Source organism: Bos mutus, chromosome 6 (assembly GCF_027580195.1).
Source record: "Bos mutus isolate GX-2022 chromosome 6, NWIPB_WYAK_1.1, whole genome shotgun sequence".
In the NCBI taxonomy this organism is placed as follows: domain Eukaryota; kingdom Metazoa; phylum Chordata; class Mammalia; order Artiodactyla; family Bovidae; genus Bos; species Bos mutus.
This window is the reverse complement of record NC_091622.1, coordinates 93162824-93188088: the sequence shown is the minus strand read 5'-3', so window position 1 is coordinate 93188088 and position 25265 is coordinate 93162824. Positions and strand designations below refer to the sequence as shown.

At 40.1% G+C, this 25265-nt stretch overlaps 1 non-coding gene across 1 annotated transcript; it reads left to right on the top strand.

The window, feature by feature from the left end:
* Positions 1 to 24167: 24167 nt before the first annotated feature.
* On the top strand, positions 24168 to 24240 carry TRNAE-UUC (transfer RNA glutamic acid (anticodon UUC)). The gene has a single exon. It is a non-coding gene; the product is annotated as a tRNA-Glu (tRNA).
* Positions 24241 to 25265: the final 1025 nt, after the last annotated feature.

The following is a 25265-nucleotide window of genomic DNA, read 5'->3' as shown; positions in this document are numbered from 1 at the left end:
CAACTGCATATATTGAAATCCTCACCACCAAGGTGATGGTGTTAGGAGATGGAGTCTTTGGGAGTCGATTAGGTCCATGAGAGTGGTATGTCTGTGTTGCTCAGTCGTGACCAACTGTTTGTGAACCCATGGACTGTAGCCCTCGGGGCTCTTTCGTTCATGGGATTTTCCAGGCAAGAATACTAGAGTGAGTTGTCATTTCCTTCTCCAGGAGATCTTCCCAACCCAGGGATCAACCCTGGGTCTACCACCTTGCAGGCAAACTCTTTACCACCTGAGCCACCAGGGAAGCCACGAGAGTGGAGCCCTCATGAATGGTATCCCATCAGTAAGTTTATCCCATCAGAGAGACCACAGAGAGATCTCTGCATGCTTCTACATTGTGAATTTACAGCAGAATAGACATCAAAGGAACTGGGCTCTCACCAAGCCTCCAGAACCATGAGAAAAAGATGTTTGTTGTTCATCAGCTAGTTAGTTTATGTCATTGTGTTATACAATCTGAACGAACTAGTACAGTCTGTTTGGCAAGTTTTCGGCATTTTCAGATATTTTGACTACATGTGAAAGAATAGTTAGCTGCTGCTGCTGCTAAGTCACTTCAGTCCGACTCTGTGCGACCCCATAGACGGCAGCCCACCAGGCTCCCCTGTCCCTGGGATTCTCCAGGCAAGAACACTGGAGTAGGTTGCCATTTCCTTCTCCAATAGTTAGCTAGTTAGGGCAATTAGAAGAAATACTTTCTGTGATTGCTGCCCTGGGTCTCAGGCAGGTCAGAAATCTCTGATTACAAATATTCTCAGGTTCTAAATATCATGTCTATCTGTTAACAATGTCACATAATTAATACTTCTCTGAGAAAATTTTCCTTATTAGTTGAATTAGTTAGAATACACTGTACAGAGTCTTTTCCTTTCCTATATAAATTAAAACATATTTTCACCAAGATTTATTTGTTCATCCATTTATGTATGCAACAGATATTTATCAAGTCCCTTAAAGGTCTCAGGTGTTCCAAGTGACTGGCTGGGAACACAGGAGCAAATAAACTAGATGAGGTGGCTGCTCTTGTGGAGTTTACATTCTAGTGGAATTAGAAAACAGATAAGAACATTTCACAGAATGATGATAAGTGCTCTAAAGAAAATAAAACGTTAATTGGATAGAGAGTGATTAGGGGAAGTTTAACTTAACTGAATTTACACAGGCAAATGCAGGACAGCCTAATCTTATTGCAGAGTCCTCTGGCTACAAAGAGAGAGAAGCAGTGATTCCACATAGTTCCTGAATGTATTTTTTATCAACTTAAAGAAGACTCTAAGATATTTTAAAGTTATATGGGCTTCTCTGGTGGTTCAGCGGTAAAGAATCTGCCTGCCAGTGCAGGAGGCATGGGTTTGATCCCTGATCAGGGAAGATCCCACGTGTCATGGAGCAACGAAGCTATGTGCCTTAACTATTGATGAGCCTGTGCTCTAGAGCCCATGTGCCCCAACTACTGAAGCCTGCATGCTCTAGAGTCCATGCCCCACAACAGAAGTCACCACAATGAGAAGCCGGAGCAGGGCAACTGGAAAGGAGTACCCCTTGCTGCAACAAGAGAAAGGCCCAAGCGGCAACGAAAACCCAGCAGAACCAATAAATAAATAATAATTTAAATGTGTTAATAAATAAATTTATATTTAGACATGCAAATAATTCAAAATATGTTTCCTTGATTGTTTGTATGCCAAATTTGACTGTGAAATACTCTACTCTTGGTCTATACTCTCTAACTAGAAGGATCACTTGAACTTTCTCTTCCTTAAATTTTAATTCATCTGATTAGTTCACAATTTTTAGAGGTGTCCTTTAGGTGTTTTGGGGAAACCACCTTAAAAGTGACTTGTGTTAACAACAGTGATGGCAAAGACAATAAATCATCAGCCAAGTGTCAGTTTATCTCTTCTGTATTATCATTTTTAAAAAGTCTTATACTTTCAATTGCTGAAAAACCACCTTCTTGAAGAGAAACAAAATCATAACTTTTTGTCAACTGTGAGATCATTTGGAAATGATTCTTTCCTGCTTCTGCTCTATAAAACTTTCAGGAACTAGCAGATGTGCCTCTGTTGTGGCTACAAAAAAACTATTCTGTGTTCCTCTGAAGAACAGGAAAAGGATATAGAGTAGCAAACAAGCGTGATGAATGGACGTGTAACTTTTTTTTCCCAAGGACAATAAAATATTCACACACCGGATGACAAGTTCACTTTTTCTTTTCCTCTTTCCAATCAAACAGTTCTATCATTTGGGAATCATATTCTTGAGCGATCTCAGAGGCACATATTATTTTATAAATAATACTTTTAAAAGCCCTTACAACTCACTTGCTGTACTGGATGAGTTAAAATCAGTTTTGACTCCCTTCCAAGCCTTGGGAAGAAGTTATATTAGTTCTCCCTCACTCTGCTAGAAAGTATGTGATGTTTAAATGGAACAAAACAGAGAGATTCAAGGAATCTAAGTCTGTGATGACATCATTGGACCACTGAATCAGCCCAATTTGGATCCTGCCCTACTTCTGGATTCTGTTATATAAGAAAATAAATGTTGAATCTTTATTCTAGAACAAATATTGGAAAGAGAGAACTAAGGCCAAAATTTAAGAAGGCTGAAGAAACTTTGAGGCGAGGAGCATCTCACTTAAGTGAGTTTAAGGCATTGAATCTTTAAAAATTACATTCAGGTGAAGATTAAAGATACTTTTGGCTACAATAACAGAAATCATTGCTGGAAATAGCTTCACTTATACCGTTTATTTTCTCATATAACAAAGAGTTCAGAGATGGGGCAGGATCCAACTTTAGCTGATTCAGTAGCCCAATGATGTCTCTGAATCTCTGAGTTTTGCTGTCTTCAGGAGTGGCTTTATCCCTTTGTTTTTCTCTTTCTTGGGAGATGGCTATCTGTGGTTATTGAGCTACAAACATTCTTCTATGTGTCCAGAAGAGAAACCCTATCTGCTAACCAATCAGATTTTGGGTTAGGTATTCTCCCCAAAACCAATTGCAGTTGCCTGGGAAACACCATGCATAGATTGCTCTAAACTTTAGACTAATCGTGATAAGGAGGCGGGGATGGAATCATGTTTCTTTAAAGCACATATGGCATGGGAAAGAAGTTATTTAAGGAGTAAATGGGAATAGGTAGGGCAACCATTATTATTCTCTGTCTCAAGATACTAAGATAGCTTAGGAGGGAAATTACAAGACAACAACTTTCGAAACAATCCAAAAAACAAGAAATATTCAAAACTAGAATGAAATTTGACCACAAAAACAGACCAATGACCTTGACATCAATCCTAGTTCAGAATCAAAAACTGGTCCTGAGAAGTTGCAGACAGCTGCCCAGACTACACACCTCTCACTCCATCAGCTATGTAAATCCCACGAGTTCCCCACCTCTGCCCAAGACTTCTCATTTCAGTCACCCCAAGCCCTTTGCAAGCTCTTCTGTCTCGCTATTATACCCAGTCTCCTACATCCTTTTTTCTTTTGATCCTTTAATTATAAAACAATCCTCCCAAATCCCTAGTCTCTTCCCCAAATGCTTTTTTTTCCCTCCTTTGCAATCTGAGACCTTTCTTCACTCTGTGTATATGTGAATGTGTGTGAGTGTGTGAGTGTGTGTGTGAGTGTGTGTGTATCTATGTGTCTGTGCACATGGGTGTGAAGGTTTTAAAAGGGATATGAGTACCACCCCTTCTGCATACCCTACCTTCCACCCCTCCCTACTCTGAGTGGCCCCTTAATTTGACCATGCCTACAGCTTTACTAGGCTTCCCTTGTAGCTCGGGCGGTAAGGAATCTGCCTGCAATGCAGGAGACCTGGGTTCAATCCCTGGGTTGGGAAGATCCCCTGGAGAAGGAAGTGGCAACCCACTCCAGTATCATTGCCTGGAAAATCTTGTGGACAGAGGAGCCTGGTGAGCTACAGTCCATGGGGTCGCAAACAGTCGGGCACGACTGAGTGACTAACACTTACTTACTTACTTACTTACTTACAGCTTTACCAACTAGTCAACCTAAACTTTGTCTCACTATCAAGTCGAAGGAAGTGAACAGTAAGGGAAAAATAGGGTGTCTATGGAGATGTAGACCTAGGGAAGGCTTCACAGAGGAGATGACACTTAAACTGAGCATGTATAAGCTAAGAGAGAAAACCGCTCATGTTGAAAAAATCTATTTAATATGGTTACATCACTAGGAAAGGGATGAGAGGTGAAGCAGGACAAAAGACAGGGGTCATCTCTGGTGGTTTAAATCCAGGCCTCTCTATTAATTCAGATTCAATTTTTCTGGGATGGAGCCTGGGCTTAGCTGTGTTTAAAAGATCCACAGGTGATTCCAACATACAACTGGCTTGGGAACCATTTCTCTAAAGAGTTATTGAAGTGTTTAAGTGGGTTAATAACAGAGATCTGGGCGGGACAGCCTGAAGAGAAGCTGTTTAAAATGGGAAGGGAACCTTGAAAGCGCTCTGGGAGTTGGAAGGCAGTAGTGTCAGTCGTGTCCAACTCTTTGCGACCCCATGAACCACAGCATGCCAGGCCTCCCTGTCCATCACCAACTCCCTGAGTCCACCCAAACCCATGTCCATCGAGTCGTTGATGCCATGCAACCATCTCATCTTCTGTCGTCCCCTTCTCTTCCTGCCTTCAATCTTTCCCACCATCAGGGTCTTTTCAAATGAGTCAGCTCTTCACATCAAGTACTGGAGTTTCAGATTCAACACCCTTCCAATGAACACCCAGGACTGATTTTCTTTAGGATGAACTACTTGGATCTCCTTGCAGTCCAAGGGATTCTCAAGCATCTTCTCCAACACCACAGTTCAAAAGCATAAATTCTTTGGTGCTCAGCTTTCTTTATAGGCCAACTCTCACATCCATACATGACCACTGGAAAAACCATAGCCTTGACTAGGTGGACCTTTGCTGGCAAAGTAATGTCTCTGCTTTTCAATATGCTGTCTAGGTTGGTCATAACTTTCCTTCCAAGGAGTAAGCGTCTTTTAATTTCATGGCTGCAATCACCATTTGCAGTGATTTTGGAGCCCAGAAAAATAAAGTCAGCCACTGTTTCCACTGTTCTCCTATCTATTTCCCATGAAGTGATGGGACCAGATGCCATGATCTTAGTTTTCTGAATGTTGAGCTTTAAGCCAACTTTTTCACTTTCATCAAGAGGCTCTTTAGTTCTTCTTCACTTTCTGCCATAAGGATGGTGTCATCTGCATATCTGAGGTTATTGATATTTCTCCTGGCAATCTTGTTTCCAGCTTTTGCTTCCTCTAGCCCAGTGTTTCTCATGAGGTACTCTGCACATAAGTTAAATAAGCAGGGTGACAATATACAGCCTGGACATATTCCTTTTCCTATTTGGAACCAGTCTGTTGTTCCATGTCCAGTTCTAACTGTTGCTTCCTGACCTGCATAGAGGTTTCTCAAGAGGCAGGTCAGGTGGTCTGGTATTCCCATCTCTTTCAGAATTTTCCACAGTTTATTGTGGTCCACACAGTCAAAGGCTTTGGCATAGTCAATAAAGCAGAAATAGATGTTTTTCTGGAACACTGAAGGGTCTAGAAGCCAAGAACAAGGGGATGGCCATCAATGTCAACATTCTAGAGGGCAGTACTGGGCCTGAAAAGGGACTATTGGATTTTTCTTATTAGCGGTATTTACAAGAGTAACTTCAAATTACTCAGGTCAGAGTCACCAGGTTCAAGCGGTGATAGACTACAGAGGAGGAAGGATATTTGGTTGTGAAGAGATGATCACTGTAGTAGAAATAGGGGTGTTTATAATTTAGTGTGGAAGTGACTGAAATATATATAACACAGGAATGAACCTGTGTTACTAACAGCATAGATGAAAGTGATTGTGTGTTACATATTACAGTTATCCCAGTATGAGTGGATCCTATGATATGATCATCAATATCACGCATATGGTAAGAGTAATTACCACTTTCCCACTGTGCTAAGAGTGTACCACACATGAACAAGTAGGTTGTGACCCTTTTCTGTTCAGCACTGGTTGGATCATACCCAGAGAGCTGTATTCCACTGTGGGTGTCATCACTTAACATCTTTTGGGGCGTTTATCAACAAACTGGGGGCCATGTAGAGGAAACTGGCCAATATATGGTTGCTGTTGTTTAGTCACTAAGGTGTACCTGACTCTTTTGCAACCCATGGACTGTAGCTCTCCAGGCTCCTCTGTCCACGGGATTTCCCAGGCAAGAATAACTGGAATGGGTTGCCATTTCCTTCTCCAGGAGATCTTCCCAACCCAGGGATCAAACCCACATCTACTGCATTGCCAAGCGGGTTCTTTACCACTGAGCCAATACATTAAAGGGAATCAGAACCATGTCCTGTGATGGATAGCTTTAAAAAAGTCGGAACATTTTGCCTGGAAAGAAAGAGATTTGAGAGGACATAGTATTTTATATATTTGAAGTCTGTGATGTGGAAAATGAAGAAAGCATTCCAGAAATACTTGGGAGACCACTCTTAGGCCGTCACCAAAGAAAAATTATTTTGGGAGTCTGGAAAAATAGGGAGAGCTTTTTCCCAAGTCAGAATAGGAATGACTTAATGGAAAAGAAAGGCAATGACCTTCTTGAGAGAAGTCAAATCAGACAGTTTATATCATAACAGAAAGTATGTACAGAACTAGAGAATTAGTGTCCAATACCAAGGGAGTAGAAAGCAGATCAAGGAAAACACCCCCTCTAAGCTTGGAAGGCAATGTGGTTGCTTTAAGCAGTATAAAGTATAAAGGAACATACATATTAGAGAGGAAATAAGAATATTGATATTAGGTAAAAGGGCTTCCCTGGTGGCTCAGGGGTAAGGAATTCACCTGCAACCCAGGAGCCGTGGCTTTGATCCCTGGGTCAGGAAGATCCCCTGGAGGAGGGCACAGCAACCCACTCCAGTATTCTTGCCTGGAGAACCCCATGGACAGAGGATCCTGCTGGGCTACAGTCCATGGGGTCACAGAGTTGGACATGACTGAAGTGACTTAGCACGTGCACGCATTAGGTAAAAATGAAGGATATAGATTTTATAAGCTTATACCTCTGTATCTAAAGATATCAGTACATATAATACATGTCATCCTTACAAAATATTCAGACCATATATAAGCATAACAAATAAAAAGAAAATAGTGTTTTCATGTTCGAGGGGCTCCAATAAATGATACTTGTTACTCATCCAAATTCAGAACCAGTGAGAAATAAGGAATCAGGTAGATAGCACATCAGCTTTGTTACTGTGGGATCCACTGGAGAAGCTATGGTCTAGGTGGGAGACAGCTGCGGGCTTGCTAATACCAAACCCCAGCACTTACCGGTGTCAGTCAGTGAGTCCTGGGGAACCCTTCACAACCACAGCCTCCTCTCCTCAGAGGGTCTACCCCCCACAACTTACAGCCTGAAATTAAGGATGATTTCTGCCGAAGTCTGCTTCCAGAGGGGAAGAGACAGTGTGACTGAGTCACACTTGTTCATTTCTTCAAATCTACCAATCGACCCCTTGAGTGGTAGTTCTCTAATACCTATTCCTTTCCTGGAAATAAGAGTTGGAGAGAATAAACATATCCCACCATATGGTCCACACACCTCCAAGGAGTGGAACAAGGAATAAGCATCAAGAGATCAGAAGTGTAAGGGAAACTCTCTCCACAAAGAAACACAAGAAGTGGGAATAAGTTGTACTCTTGCTTGGAAAATCCCATGGACGGAGGAGCCTGGCGGGCTGCAGTCCATGGGGTCGCGAAGAGTTGGACACGACTGAGCGACTTCACTTTCACTTTTCACTTTCATGCATTGGAGAAGGAAATGGCAACCCACTCCAGTGTTCTTGCCTGGAGAATCCCAGGGACGGGGGAGCCTGGTGGGCTGCCATCTATGGGGTCACACAGAGTTGGACACGACTGAAGTGACTTAGCATAGCATAGCACCACCCTCCCTGCAGGAAAGCACTGTTAATGGTTTGGAGTTGTTTGGAGTTATTCTTCTAGATTGTTTTGGGGGGCAGGTGGGGATCAAGTTTACAGCTTTTTGTACAAAAGTCAGAGCAATATTAAGTAAACTAATTTACAATCTTTTTTTTTGTGCTTAATGATAATTTATAAACATTTTTCTTCCAAATAAGTATATATAAATAAATCCAACTTCCCCTTTTTAATCATAATCAGAATTTCAATGAATTATGAGTTTTTCTACCGACTGATATTAAAGTCTTCCTAATTTTTACATTCCTATTAAAATTAATGCCATGAACATCATTGTCAATACAAGGAGACAGATTAATAGTGCTGTTTCATGTATAATGAATTTAAGCATAGACCAGATGATGACTTGTCAGGTACGATTAGAGACTGTGGAAAACTGCAAATGAGCAATTAGAATGGATGACGGTTGTGAGTTGCTGGCCAGTGTTCATTCACAGACCTTTCCCCCATCTTATCTGTGTTGTGTCTACTTACTAACTCAGCAAGAGATTTCCTGACCAAAATTTCCAAGAAATTCAGGAAAGAAATTACGTCAGCACGTGACCTTTGAATCCAAAATCTCAGCTGTTTTACCATTTTCTAATGAATTTCCTCAGCGCCTCTGTAAATCAGGTCATCACGGTAAGGAAGGGGCCAGCCAAGTTTTGCAAGGCAATAGGCAACATTACCTTTTGTTTTCAAGTGGGGGAAAGTGTGGCTGTTTATAATCACTTCCGAGTGAATATTTCCTCTTTTTTCTTAGTGAACCTAAATGTGGAGTCTTTGATAGTATTAGCTTGTCAGCATTTTGGGAAATTTTGTTATAGGTAGGCAGTACAAAAGATAAAAGCCTGCTGACCCTGAAGCTATATGACTCAAGTTTGCTGTTTTTGAAAAGAAACTCTATAATAGATTTTTTTTAATAATATTTTTTATTTATTTATTTTTGGCTGTGCGGAGTCTTCATTGCTGCTCGGGCTTTTCTCTAGTTGCAGCGAGCAGGTCTCTCATTGCAGTGGCTCCTCTTGTAGCAGTGCACAGGTTCTAGGGCGCATGGGCTGCAGTTGTGTCTCCTGGGCTCTAGAGCACAGGCTCAGTTGTTGTGACACACAGGCTTAGTTGCTCCACAGCATGTGGGATCTTCCCAAATCATAGATCAAACCCATGTCTCCTGCACTGGTAGGCAAATTCTTTACCACTGAGCCACCAGGAGACCCCTGATAATAGATTTTTTGGAACTTTTTATCTGGAAATAATTTTATTACAGAAAATCTCCATAAAGAGTATGAAGAACACCCATATACTCTTTACCCAGATTCTCTTTCTCTCTTTCCCTCTCTTTTCTTCAATTTATCCTTAAAAGTTTAGAAACCTACATGTATCATTTGTATATGTATGTATATGCATATATGCATACCATTTTTATATGTATGCATTTGCATACATATACAAATGATATACATATTTTTCTGAACTTTTAAGAATAAGCTGTATGTGCCTAAAAATAAATATTCTCTTACATAGCCACAGAACAGACTACAGTTTTTAACATTGTCTTTCTCCTTTCTTAATTTAATAACAAATTTAAATCATACTTTTATACATCTAGATCTCACTTTCTAATCAAAATCCAGAATAATATTTTGAGGACTTATCAGATAGTTCTAATTTGTTTTTCTACAAGCATTCCACATTTTACACATGCTATGCTCCAAACTCGGTAGATCTCTGTCTTTTCTTGAATTCCTTTTGGAAAAACAAAGCATGAGATAAGGACTTAGGTGCAGGCTGTTTTTGGAGGAGATGATCCCAGGGAGCCAGAGTGAAGCACAGGAGGGGATGAGCTGAGGAAGGAGGGAAACGTATTAATAGGATACATCATGTAATCCACAAAGCCACAGAAATGTCCACCTGAACAATGATGTGCTGGAGTAGTTATCTAGATTCTTATCCCCACTGGGTGAGAGTCCCCCGGGGGAGATTTTAATTCCTTACTTCAAGGCTGAATTTCAACTTATGAAATACCTTTTAAAATTTGATGTTAGTGATACCGAGTTGACACAAGAATCAGTGAATTTATTTAACAGATAGATGCTTTGGCTATAAAGTTCATGTCAGTTTTTCTAAGAAAAAACAAGTTTTGCCAGTGAGAACACAAATATTAGAAGAAAATGATTTTTTGGCACTACTTCAGTGGCAAAAAAAGTTTTAAGTATGCTTGAAATAATTTGGATATGTGAATATCGTCTTCCAACTGTAAAAGTTATGAAATCTAAACTCACAAAACATTTCTGATAAAAGCTTAAGATTCATATTGAAATAGTCTGTATGTAAATAAAATACATGTTGGATTTTGAAAATCTATGTCAATATACAATTTTTAAAAATATTTTGCTTTTACTATTGACTTATATATTGAAATAATACTTTTGATACCTTGCGTTAAATACAAGATATTGTTAACATTTATTTCACCTGTTTCTTTTTACCTTAACTACTAGAAAATTTAAAATTATGTGTGTGACTACATTATATTTCATTGGGAGAGTGCTGCCCTAGATAATTAATTGTAAAACTTAGATAACAATAAAGTTATTTAGAAAAGTAGCAGGATTCAAAGTTAATACGCAACACTTAAATTTCTTAAACCTCAAATTTCTTAATGCCTATTTACAGAGGCACCCCCAAAATATAAAATGTTTATAATAGACTTTACAAAGCACATTGCGTATGCATACAAAGAAAGCCATAAAACATTCCTGAAAGACACAAAAGAAGATTAAAACAAATGAGGAAAGTCTCTTAGCCTCGTCTCAAAATATCATTTTGTACCTAATCTGGAATTTTAATGTTATCCCAGTAAAAACACCAGCACTTTTTTTCTGGAGCTAGACAAGTTGATTTGAATTAAAGTTCATATGGAAAAATAAACATTCTGGAATATTTAGGAAAACATGGCAAAAGAAAGAGCTACAATGAGGGACTCGCACGCCTGTTATTGAAATATACAGCGAGGCCTCTGTAATTAAAACCATGTGATCCTGGCACATGCATAATCAAACAGACCAGTGAAATAGAGTGAAAAGTTCAGAAACAGACCCAGCTACATGTGGAAATCTCATATGTGATAACTGTGAGAGTCAGCGACTCTTTTCGGTAAAAGGTCTGACAGCAAATATTTTCTGCCTCGTGGATCAGGTTACTTGTCATTGTAGCACAAAAGCAGCCATAAATACATATACTAATATATATTTCATACATACGTGTGTGTGTTGCTCAGTTGTGTCTGACTTTCTGTGACCCCGTGGACTGTAGCCTGCTAGGCTCCTTTGTCCATGGGATTCTCCAGGCAGTAATACTGGAGTGGGTAGCCATTCCCTTCTCCAAGGGATCTTCCCAACCCAGGGATTGAACCCAGATCTCCCATACTGTGGGCAAATTCTTTACTGTCTGAGCCACCAGGGAATCCCTTCCATATATATGATAATATATTATATTATAAATATAAATAAACAAATAGCTCTGTTCCAACAGACTTCATTTAAATAAAACAGGTGGCGGGATTTGGCTCTGCACTCTAATCTCCTGTGCAGATCAGGGTTATATTACTTTTCAGACGAAAAGAAGAGTCGATACTGGGAAAACTGCAGGTTTTGCCACAGGTACTTAGCATAGGATCTGGAATTTAAATTCTGAGTAAGTAGTAGATATCTTTTTTTCCCTGTCATAAATAGACTTTAAAAAAACTTTTACTTTAAAACTGAACTTATGGAAAAAATTGCAAGCAGAAACTCATACAATACAATACTGTAAAGCAACTATACTCCAATAAAAAATAAATAAAATATTAAAGTTATACAAAGAATTGTATAGGTAACACCTGTATACCTTTTACCCAGATTCTCTAAGTTTTAAACATTTTGCTTGATTAAATGTTCGTAGCCTCTTTTCTGGAGAAGGCAATGGCACCCCACTCCAGTACTCTTGCCTGGAAAATCCCATGGACGGAGGAGCCTGGTAGGCTGCGGTTCATGGGGTCACTAAGAGTCAGACACGACTGAGCGACTTCACCTTCACTTTTCACATTCATGCATTGGAGAAGGAAATGGCAACCCACTCCAGTGTTCTTGCCTGGAGAATACCAGGGACGGGGGAGCCTGCTGGGCTGCCGTCTATGGGATTGCACAGAGTCGGACACAACTGAAGCGACTTATCAGCAGCAGCAGCAGCCTCTTTTCTATGAAAGTTATCTAGATGACCGTATACTAGGCAATGGAAAGTATGCTAAGGTAAGATGTGCGAGTTCAGAGGGATACTGTTACAGAGAGGACACATGCCTGCCTCTCCTCTTCAGCCCTCTGACCAAATGGAATGTGTGTCTAATGATGAGTCATCCTGAACTAGATGGTTGACAGCAATTTCATCAAGATAGAAGAAAACAAAGCAGCAGCTTGGGTCCGTGACATAAATGCTAATACGTAGATTGTGAGTTGAGAAAGAAATTCTCTTTGATATAACCCACTATTACCTTAGTCTCTGTCAGCACATCAAAGCTGTGTGATAAGTGATACCTGAACATCAGAAGCGTTATCAGTATTCTGTGGTGGTGAAAAGCATAAATTCTGGATCTAGGTTGCTTGTGTATAAATTCTGGTTCAGCCATTTGCCAGCTCTGTGACTTTGGGGAATTATTCAAAGTCCCTCAGCCCTCTCAGGTTTGGCATGAGTACATAATTCCTAGTCATTTTGATAATTAAATGACTTATTTGTAAAGTGCTCAGAGTGAGGCTTGGTGAACAGCAAGCAGATGCCTGAGAGGTGGGTATTATTTTGAACATTTTGAAAGATGAGGAAGTTGAGATTTAAAGAAACCAACTGACTTGCCCCAGATTATGCAATTGGTAAATACTGGAGCTGGGAGTCAAACTCATCTGCTTGCACATGTCTTTACTTTTTAACATCTATCAAGCATGTTTTTGACTCCAACAATGTAGAGCAGACCTATGGTTGGATTACGCAGCAGACAAACTAAGCCCAGGCTGAAGGCTCTCACGAAACAGAGCATGCCTCCCTCCAAAGACAAAGTTTTGAGGCATTTTTTATTTTTAACATGGCATTAGAGTGGTCATCTTAGGAAAAATTAAAAAATCTGCCAGACTTTCTGATATTTATTTTCTGTTTGTATTGCTTTTATTTGGATTAACGTGAGTCTGAAGAGGGTCCCTAGAGTTAATAGAATCATGGACTTTGCGGTGGCTCAGTGGTAAAGAATCCGCCTGCCTATTCACAAGACACGGGTTCGATCCCTGGGTCAAGATGGAAATGGCAACCCACTCAAGTATTCTTGCCTGGAGAATCCCATGGACAGAGGAGCCAGTCCATGGGGTTGCAAAAAGTCAAACATGACTGAGCAACTGAGCCTAGGTTTTTCCTTTACTGGTGCTAACCAGCCCTGTGCGAATTGAAGTTTTTAGTAATATTTCAAAGTGGGAAATATCTTTTTTGTAAGACTTTTTATGTATCCCCATGTAAATCGTTTGACTTGTACACTTCCAATGCAGACCAAAGTCTTAAGGAGTTCCCAAACATCTTAAAATATAGTTTAACTGTAACTCCAATTGTAACTAAAATGCTTGAGGACTCTTAAACTGTGTATAAATGTTATCAGAGGTTCCCCTGGAAACTGAGTTCTTTCTTTTGGAGATTTAGAATGGGGAGCAGAGAAAAGTGTCAGGTATTAGTCTTATGTTTGCAGTTTTTTTCCTCTCTAACATGAATTCTCTCATTCTTTAAACCTGTTTAGCTTGCAAGTTAAAGGCTATATATAATTCTGTATATACTATAATACTGTGCCCTCAGCATGCCAGGGGTCACCTGCTTGGAGCATACAGACTATCTTGATGGCTCATTCTAGCATGTAGAGCACATGCAAATATATAACACTCATAATTTTACAGTTCACATTTTATTTCAGTATTTATTTTATTGTTTAACATGTTGAAACTTGAACTTAAGCCTAATGAGCTACATTATACTTAAAAATGGTTTCAGTTTTTGAAAAATGGTTAATTTAAAAATAGTAAAACAGTCATGAGATTCAAAAAGCAGAAAGCATAAACCAGTGTACAGTCTAAAAATCTCCCTCCTACCCTTGCCTCCCCAATGCCCAACTTTGCTCCCATCTTTTCCATACCAGCAAATTCTAAGGCAGATTCTGACCTTCCTCCCTTTTTTACACATGAGGTAGCATCCTGTATACTCTGTTCTGCACTTCATTTTTTTTCATTTAACATATCATAGGTCACTTCATATTAGTACGTGAAGGTGCAGAATAGAACAATAGAGAAGCACATACATGTTAGAACCACTGAATACATGTCAAAAGTGAAATAGTCAGTTCTTATGTTGTTGTCGTTCAGTTGCAAAATTGTGTCCGACATTTTGCAACCCCACGGACTGCAGCATGCCAGGCTCCTCTGTCTTCCACTGTGTCTTGGAGTTTGCTCAAATTCATGTCCATTGAGTCAGTGATGCTATCAAACCATTTCATCCTCTGCTGCTCCCTTTTCCTTTTGCCTTCAATCTTACCCAGCATCAAGGTCTTTTCCTATGAGTCAGAATCAGGTGGCCAAAGTACTGGAGCTTCAGCATCAGTCCTTCCAATGAATATTCAAGACTGATTTCCTTTAGGATGGACTAGTTTGAATCTCCTTGCAGTCCAAGAGACTCTCAAGAGTCTTCTCCAACACCACAGTTCAAAAGCATCAATTTTCCATCGCTCAGCTTTCTTTATAGTCCAACTCTCACATCCATACATGACTACTGGAAAAACCATAGCTTTTACTGGATGGACTTTTGTCAGCAAAGTACTGTCTCTTCTTTTTAATATGCTATCTAGGTTTGTCATAGCTTTTCTTCCAAGAAGCAAGGATCTTTTAATTTCACGGCTGCAGTCACAATCTGCAGTGATTTTGAAGCCCAAGAAAATAAAATCTGTCATCGTTTCCACTTTTTCCCCTTCTATTTGCCATGAAGTCATGGGACTGGATGCCATGATCTTAGTTTTCCAAATGTTGAGTTTCAAGCCTGTCTTTTCATTCTTCCTTTGTATCGTTCTCCAGATCCCTTGGAGACTGAATTGGTTATAACTTTAATTACTTTGATTAAAGCAACAGTTTTCATGCAATCTAGATTCTCATTCATGGATCCCTAACGGCAAGAAGTCTTGGGAACTAGGTGTGTTGGGAAAATAAAGGAATGCAGATCAGCTATGCAGAAATCCATACCTGGCTCTGAAAGCTTTAAAAGGGAATTTCAGTGATTATATCAGGAGAAATAAGGTACATATTGTACCAATGTCAGGGAGGGGGCATAAATAAAGCAACTGAATTCATGTCAATGAAGGGGATCAGAATATACTAGTCCAAACTATGTCACTTCAGCATAAGGATTATTTTGAGTGGATGACAGTGAAGAAATAGACACAGCAGGAAGTCTCTGTCCTCCCTGTTTGTGACTTAAAGCAGGGCATTAAATTCCCTTTGTGAAGATGGGCTTTCTCCCCTCTCCAAGACCGTATGGAGGAAAACAACCCTTATCACAGGAAATAAAAAGTCAGAATGGAAATGAGTCTGCATAAAACAAAGCTTACTAAAATAATCCTTAACTTCTAGTAATTTTTTCCCATATATTTACCTTCCTACAACTTATCACCCCTTTATTTTGTGTTGACAGGTCCTCCACAACTTCCTTGCAGGCCTAACCATTTCTTCTTTTTAAAAGTTTTATTTTATGTTGGAGTATAACTGATTAGCCAACAAAGATCTGTCTAGTCAAAGCTATGGTTTTTCCAGTAGTCATGTATGGATGTGAGAGTTGGACTATAAAGAAAGCTGAGTGCAGAATTGATGCTTTTGAACTGTGGTGTTGGAGAAGACTCTTGAGAGACACTTGGACTGCAAGGAGATCCAACCAGTCAATCCTAAAGGAAAGCAGTCCTGAATATTCATTGGAAGGACTGATGCTGAAGCTGAAGCTCCAGTACTTTGGCCACCTGATGCGAAGAACTGACTCATTTGAAAAGACCCTGATGCTGGGAAAGATTGAAGGAAGGATGAGAAGGGGAGAACAGAGGATGAGATGGTTGGATGGCATCACTGACTCAATGGACATGAGTCTGGGTAAGCTCCGGAAGTTGGTGATGGACAGGGAAGCCTGGTGTGCTGCAGTCCATGGGCTCACAAAGAGTTGGACATGACTGAGTGACTGAACTGAACTGATAACTGATTTACAGTATTGCCTTGGTTTCAGGTGTATAGCAAAGTGATTCAGTTATATTAATACATCTACAATGTCTATTCTTTTTCAAATCCTTTTCCCATTAGATTATTACAGAATGCTGAGTAGAGTTCCCTGTGACATACAGTAGGTCCTTGTTGATTATTTCATGTATAGTAGTGTGTATATGTCAGTCTCAAACTCCTGATTTATCTGCCAGCCCCACCTTTCGCCTTTGGTAATCATAAGTTTGTTTTCTTCCCCTGAGAGTCTGTTTCTGCTTGCCTAACCATTTCTTTTAGTTTTCACTTATTCGTTCTGTGACAACATGTCCATGCCCAATAAACACTTTCTCCTGTCAATCTATCTTTTGTCAATTTAATTTGCAGGCCATAGGCACTTACAATAAGAGGGTAGAGGAAAATTTTTCCTCCTCTACACCAATGGTACTGCACTGATAACCACTGAGGAAAAAAAAAAAAAAAGGTGCCAAATTGTCCTCTGTCTTAGAACTACCAGGCTTGAACATGTTATATTTATAGTTATCAGCTCCAGTGGATACAATTTTAACACTTATTTTGTATACAAAACGTTTTCCTAATTACAAGCTTCCATTTGATCTATTTTCTCTATTGCCATTAAGGTATAAATATCTGATGTTTTATTATCTTGTTTTTCCTACAGTAAAGGATAATTAAAAAAAAATTAGTATCATGGCTTTCATATAAATAAAATGTGTATGTATTAAACACTTTCTTTAACTCAGTTACTGAGGAAACAGTAAAATGTAAAAACCAGTTCAAAGAAAGAAACAGTAAAATGTAAAAACCAGTTCAAAGGAGATCTCAAAGAACAGGTCTATACATGTACCAGTAGGCCTCCAAGAGCACTGAGGTACATGTACCAGTAGAAGCCAAGCTGGCCTCTTCCAGTGGTGAACGAACTGCACGTTCACCTTGACAAAACTGCATTTCTGTGAACAGGAATTGTTGACATTACTATCAATTGCTCCACAACTTACAGAGTCATGAAATAGCTCAAAGGCAATGAAAGGCATAGACCCTACCGAATGAGATAAATCCTGAAAGGTGGGTTTACAAAACACCACCTAGTATTCCACTGAAAGGACATCTACACATCTAAATCATTTTCTTTTTTAATTTGTCCATTTCAAAGTCTTTCACAAATTTTCATCAAAACCTGTTCCTGATCACACACAGTGTCACAATAGAAGACAATCAACAGGTTTTGAGAGTAGGCACTGAAAAGCCACTCCATAAATGCTAATTGAATAGAGCGATGTTTAAGCGTTGGAATAGAGCTCTATAGATTCTGCACATTGTTAGTTTCTCAGTTTTTCATACCCAGAATATAACTCTGCTGTTGAAGATATTAAAGTGAGGAACAGTTGAGCAGAATCTACAGTCAGGCACCTTCCGACTTGAACAGGGCAGTGGCCTTTGGCCTCATTCAGCTGCATGGGATTCCGGGGCATGACCGGTCACTGGCAGGTTGCTGGGTAACTATCCTTCCAGAAAGGGTCAGTCCTTTGCTTGATTGCACCTTCCCCATGCTGTCTCCTGTTTCTTCCTCCTCCTGTTTCCTTCAGTGAGAAAACTGCCAACAGCTGTTTCTAGCTGGAGCATACAGCTACCAATATACAAGTAGCCTCCCCCACCCCACCCCCTTAATCCCGCGACTCTGAGGGCCATGTGAGGGGTGATTTGCGCTCTAAGCCTAACTGCTGTCACGGGAAAGGATAGAGAGCAGTGTGTGGGCTGTTGGCGGGGTGGGGGGGTGAGGCTACCACATAACAGTTCAGAAAAAAGGAAAAAAAAAACAGGAAAAAAATAGATCGAGTTTTCTAAGAAATTAAGGTTTTGTTCTGTGTGCATTTACTCATTCATACTTATCAGGTCATTTATTCTGACTATTTATGCATTTATATAACAAGCCCTGTGGCACTCACTAGGCAAAAACAGACTCTCCTTTACTAGACTCCATCATTCCAATCTCTTGATTAGTTGTACCTTCTTTCTCATTTCAGCGTTACAGCATTTATTTATGTCTTGTGGCTTTTAAAATGTGTTTGTCTATCTCCTTTAATAAAATGAAAACTCCTTAAGGCAGTGGAGTGTCTCATTAAACTTGATTTTCCACAGTCCTTAACCTAATTCTTAGCTTTTAATGGACTCTCCATAAGTATTTGTTGCTTTGGTTGATTTAAAAAAAATAATAAAACCCTTAAAATGCTTTCGGTGATTGTAGATGAGAAATTTAGCCAACTCTTTCCTGCATTAACAACTCCCTGACATTAAAACATATGCTAAGTCAAGCCGTTTAAAAAGCTTTGGGACCTGTGAGCTACCAGGACTCACAAAGGGAGGACTTGAATGGGTCAGAACCTGCTGGGCAAGTCCTGGGCTCCCAGTCGCTCCGCAGGAGGGAGGGCTGTGCATGCACTGACTTGTAGGCTGGAGAGAGAAGTGAAGAAAGAAGCCTAAACGCACAAGTTCAAGGATTCATGTCTCAGATGTTTTGCTTTTTCCTTTTTTTTTTTCTCTTTCACAATTGCAAGAGACTGTAGATCTCTTGCCCACCCTTGGGACCCAGGGGGTCAAGGTTACACATGGGGACTTGTTCACCAAGCTTCCTTTCTCATTCCCATCTTTCCACAGCAAAACTCATTCTTTCATGCTCATGGAGACACTCATGGTTTATTTAATTCCGTAGTGAGGTTTCAACGGGCAGCTAACAATGTTGTCTTAGTTCCTCTTGCAAAAGAGCTTTACTTCATTAGAACATGGTAAGAAAGAAAAAAAAAAAAAAAAAAAAAAAAAGGCATTAAAATGAATGTCTGCCCCGAAACAAGAATTAGAATAAAGATGAATTAGAAGAAGGCTAGAAGTCCTAGGAGGACTTACTAGGTGGCTCAGTGGAAAGAATCCACCTGTCAATGCAGGACACTCAGAAGACATAGGTTCGATCCTTGGGTCGGGAAGATGCCCTGGAGAAGAAAATGGCAACCCACAGCAGTATACTTGCCTGGAGAATCCCATGGATGGAGGAGCCTGGTAGGCTACAGTCCATAGGGAAGCAAACAGTCATACATGACTGAGTGGCTAAACAAACAGCAGCAGCAGAAGTCCTAGGAGCTCCCAGTCTGGGAGATCTCTGCTTCCTCAGTCTTTCAGAGAAGACTCTGGGGGTCTTCTCAGCATTGTGTGGTTTGGAGAAATACAGCAGCAGCATTCCTGGGAGCTTGATGAAAGTTCAGAACTCCAGCCCCACTCCAGATTTAGGAATAAAAATCTGAATGTTAACATGAGCCCCAGGTGATTTCTCTCTTCACATTACAGTTTTGAGAAACCCTGATAATACCTGAATGTATTTGAATATCTGAATGTATTTGAATGAAAAAGACTTCAAAGAAGAGCTTCCCATTTTACCCTGGGGAAGCACATCCAGCTGCCCCCTTTCTCCCAGCTTGGATTGTGAACTCAGTCATCCTTGTGGAATAAAGGATCACTTTAAGGCCAAACCAGCAGTAATACTAGACCAATGTTCACATCGGACTTCCCTGGAGGCTCAGACGGTAAAGCGTCTGTCTACAATGCGGGAGACCCAGGTTCGAGCCCTGGGTTGGGAAGATCCCCTGGAGAAGAAAATGGCAACCCACTCCAGTACTATTGCCTGGAAAATCCCGTGGACAGAGGAGCCTGGTAGGCTACAGTCTATTGGGTCGCAAAGAGTCGGACACAACTGAGCGACTTCACTTCACATGTCTAGAAGCTTCTCAGCCAGGAAGAAAAGTTGCATTGCAGTAGTTTATCCTGACAAGAAGTAGGTTCTATTTGTTCCATTTTAGAGGTAAGGAAATTGGGGTGCAGAGAAGTTAAGTAATTCTTCCAAGATCATCTTGCCAGTTAGTGACATCACAGAGATTCAAGCCCAGGTCTACCTAACAGTGAAGGCTTCCTGGTAGCTCAGTTAGTAAAGGATCTGCCTGCAATGTGGGAGACCTGGGTTCAGTCCCTGGATTGGGAAGATCCCCTGGACGAGGAAAAGGCTACCCACTCCAGTATTCTGCCCTGGAGCATTCCATGGACTGTAAAGTCTATAGGGTCACAAACAGTCGACATGACTGAGTGACTTTCACTTCACTACCTAACAGTAAAGCTCCTGCTTTTTCAAATGCACGATGTTTTTGCGGTTGCTATTGTTAGCTCTATTCTTTTTAAACAGCACGTTACTTGTCTTCCCTTTCACGTTATATATATGTATATATATATTTTTTTTTCCCTCAGGATAAATTTATACTGCAGCCTGCTACGTTTTGTAAGGTTTAGTTATTTGCAACTGCCAACCTCCCTGTCCCCCTTGGAGCAATTTTCAAGCAGGAGGTTCTGTAACCGCCAAGGGAAGGGGAAGGAAACAGAAAGGCCCAGTGACAGCAAGGGTTCCACTCCGGAAATGACCCCCAGAGGAGCTGGGGCTGTGCCAGAAAGAAGAGCGAGATAAAAGAGGCCAGGACTCAAAACCGGAGACAGAGGAGAACTGTGTAAACAGATGATTCTGTCCCCTCTGGCAGCTCTCCCTCTATCACCCCACCCCGATCCTTCCCACACTCCACACAGAAGAGACTCAAAATCTCAACAAAGACAGAGTCAGGGCCACACCATGGGACACCCTTGCCAGAAAAGACCTGGGGCAGTGCTCCGGCCACAGTTTTACACATTTCATACGCCCTTGTGGAATGCGAATTTTTTTCCCCGCCCCTCCTTCAGGCAACTTGGGGGAAGAAAACCAGAAAACAAAGGCGGATGGGCTGGGGTGGGACTGTGGCAAGGCGGAGCCAAAAGTTATAAATGACAGCTAAACGTGTCTATTGGCGGTCCACTACTTTAGGATAGAATCCTAATACGGAATTCACTTTTGTGACGTAGATCAGTCCTCTTCCACATTTCCAAAGGAGAACAGAGCCTACTGTATTTTCAGCTCTGCAATGTATGGTTCTCCCAATTTTATTTTTTTTTTAAAAGTCAAAGCCCCAGAAAAGTTGCAAAAATAGTACAGTGAAATTTATATGCTCTTAACCTCAGCTGTGGTTTGATGAGATTTTGTCCTTTTCTCTCTGTTTTGTTGAACTATTTTTCACAACACTTTAATCCCTAAATATAGGCCTGTATCTCCAAGAACAAAGACATTCTCTACATTTATGCATTATCATAATCTCATCTAAGAAAGGTAACATTGATTTAATATCATCTAATATGTAGATCATGGGCTTTCAGGTGGAGTAGTGGTAAAGAATCTGCCTGCAATGCCAGAGACCCAGGTTCAATTCCTGGGTCAGGAAGATTCCCTGGAGGAGGAGATGGAAACTCACTCTTGCCTGGAAAATTCCATGGACAGAGGAGCCTGGCGGGCTACAGTCCATGGGGTTGCAAAGAGTCAGACATGACTGAGTATGCACACTATATGTAGATCATATTCAAACTTCCCCAAATGTCCCATATATATTCTTTAAAGCTGTTTTTTTAATTTTGGGATCAACTTTCGTGCATTATATTTGGTGGTGAAGTCTCAATTTTAAAATATGTATACTAAAACAGTCTCCCTGCTTTTCACCTTTATTTCTCATTACATTTTCATCTGATTGTGCGTTTTCTTCTAAAAATATATGACAATCTAGCTTTTACTAATTTTTTTCTTCATAATTTGTTTCAGATTTATATTTACCTAAAATGGCAGATGCTGCATATGATTTTAGGGGAGAAGATAGCTGTGAGTTAAACTTGAAGTTAAGCCTTTAACTAGACTAAGGGAAGCTATAGAACTGAAGAAAACAAACTACTAATTCCCATGGGCCAATTCTGGCTTGCCTGATTTTGTAAAGGATGTTTTGTGGGAACTCAGTCACGCCCATTCATTTACATTTATTTTCTATGACTGGTTGGTTGCGTTCATGTTTAGAGCATGGTTCAGTAGGTATAACAGAGAATGTGTAGCCTGCAAAGCATAAAGTGTTTACTATCTGGCCCTTTACAGAATAAGTTTGTTGATCCTTGATCTAGAATAAGAAATATGAAAGTGACTTTCTCCTTTGACTTTTAATCAAGGCACGATTCAAATACTATCAGAAAGATCATACAGATCTCCTTGATGATGATTTTCTACTTCTTGAAGTAAAAAGAAGTAAATTTATCAAGATTACTCAACTTAATTTTTAAAATTTCTTCTCTTTAAAAACCCCTTTAATGTCCTTGTATGGTCCACTTGGTCTAATCCAAACTCTTCAGCATGAAATTCCAGGAAAGGCTCTTCTTAACTAGTATTAGGCACCATTTCTTGTATCCTATTGGTTCCACTATAGACGGCAGCCCATCAGGCTCCCCCTTCCCTGGGATTCTCCAGGCAAGAACACTGGAGTGGGTTGCCATTTCCTTCTCCAATGAGTGAAAGTGAAAAGTGAAAGTGAAGTTGCTCATTTGTATCCGACTTTTAGCAACCCCATGGACTGCAGCCTACCAGGCTCCTCCATCCATGGGATTTTCCAGGCAAGAGTGCTGGAGTGGGGTGCCATTGCCTTCTCCTCCCCTACATCAATAGTTTTCAAACATAAGGGTGTAAAAAAGACCATAACCACTAAAGGGGTGTGTTTAAAATGCAGGTTATAAACCCCTACTTCCGAAGATTTGAGTTACAAAGTTCTAGGAGAAAAGTTAGTAAGTTACCTGCAATTTTCACAAGTACTACAGGTCAATCTGATACAGATGGTCTGAAAACCACATATTGGAAATCAGTGCTTTAGACAGAGCAGAATATTCACACTTGAGCCCTCCATGCCTTCCATGCCCCTTCTGGAAAGTTTGCCTCCTTCCATTTCATTAAAGGGTCTGGGCAATGTCCCTGGGTGATACTGATTTAATGTTCTTCCTACTGATCTCCCTAGTAGTTCATTCATTCACTCCAGCCTGATCTCATGGAAATGTACATGTATCTATTCTCATTTCTCTTATTACATTATTGCAACTTATCTCCTGTCAGTCTCATAGAGTTCCTTGAGGGCAAGAAGTATCTCAGGCATGTGTGTTTCCTTGCACATAATTAAATTGGGATGAATACTGAAGTGTATGTTTGAGTGAGTAAAATGGCTATTTGAAATAGATTTAATTTGGTGTTATTAACATAAATTATATTACACTGTACATGTTGATAACCTAATAAGATAAGCTCTCTCCTTTTTTTGTGTTATATAAAATATATTTATTACCTAATTCCTGAAAAGGACTTGGTGTTACAAGACACAATTAAGAGAGTGAAAAGAGAAGACAGGCTATGAGAATTTATTCTCAAATTACATGTATTTGTCAAAGGAATCCTAATAAGTATGTGTTAAGAGCTTCTATAATTCAACCAGAAAAAGACAAACCACTTAATTAAAAAACATAAGTGGAAGATTTTAAAAGGCACTTTACAAAAAAGATATCCAAATGGCTAACAAGGATGTGAAAAGCCATTTGTCATTCTTAACAGGGAGATGCAAATTAAAACCACAATAAGATACCACTACACACCTACCTGAATGACAAAGAGTTGGCGAGGATGTGGAGCAACTGGAACTCTCCTGCATTGCTAGTGGGAGTGTAAGCCAACGTAACCATTTTAGAAAACAGTTTGGCAATATCTGTCAACTCTAAATATGTATCAACTCTATGAACCAGGAATCCCACTCTTAAGTATACACCCAAGAAAAAAAAGAGCACTTTTAAAAAAAGACTTGAAAAATAATATTCATAGCAGTTTTATTCATAAGAACTAAAAGCTGGAAGGGAATTCTCTGGTGGTCCAGTGGTTAAGACTTGGTACTTTCACTGCCAAGGACCTGGGTTCAATTCCTGGTCAGGGAATTAAGATGCCACAAGCTTCGAAACAAGGCCAAGAAAAAGAATTGTGCAACTATTGTTGACAATGGGCTTCCCTTGTGGCTCAGCTGGTAAAGAATCCACCTGCAACGTGGGAGACCTGGGTTCAGTCCTTGGGTTGGGAAGATGCCCTGGAGAAAGGAAAGTCTTCTTAATATTTTTGAAACTATAATTTTATTTTTAAATAAATTAAAGGAATACCCACTCCAGTATTCTGGCCTGGAGAATTCCAGGGACTGTATAGTCCGTGGGGTTGCAAAGAGTCAGACACGACTGAGCGACTTTCACTTTCAAAAGCTGGAAACAATCCAGAAGTCCATCAATAGAAGAATGGATAAATAATGGTAGAAAAATCGTGTGTGTGCTCAGTTGTATCTGACTCTTTGCAACCTCATGGACTGTAGCCTGCTGCAAATGGCATTATTTCGCTCTTTTTTATGGCCAAATAGTATTCCATTGTATACATTGTATATACAATATCTTCTTTATCCATTCGTCAGTGGACATTCAGTTTGCTTCTGTGTCTTGGCTTCTGTGACTAGTGCTGCTATGAACAGTAGTGTGCATGTATCTTTTCCAATTAAAGTTTCCTTTAATAGGTGGATAGATGTCCAAGAGTGGGATTGCAGGATCATGTGGTAATTCTATTTTTAGTTTTATAGGGAACCTCCATACTGTTTCCCCATACTGGTTATATCAATTCACATTTCTACCAATATTGTAGGAGGGTTCCCTTTTCTCCACACACATCCACTTTAGCATTTATTGTTTATAGGCTCTGGGATGGGGGATTGTGCCCGGCCCCAGAAGTGAAAGTGTTGAGTCCTAACCAGGAGACCACCAGAGAATTCCTTATTTGTAGACTTTTGGTGATGACCATTCTGACTGGTGTGGAATGTGCTAGTAGTTATATTTTCAAATAGTTTTAAATCTAATGGCCATCACCTTTATTAACACAATCCTCTCCTATAATCTGATTTACTTAAAAAAATATGTACACTCAAAATGTC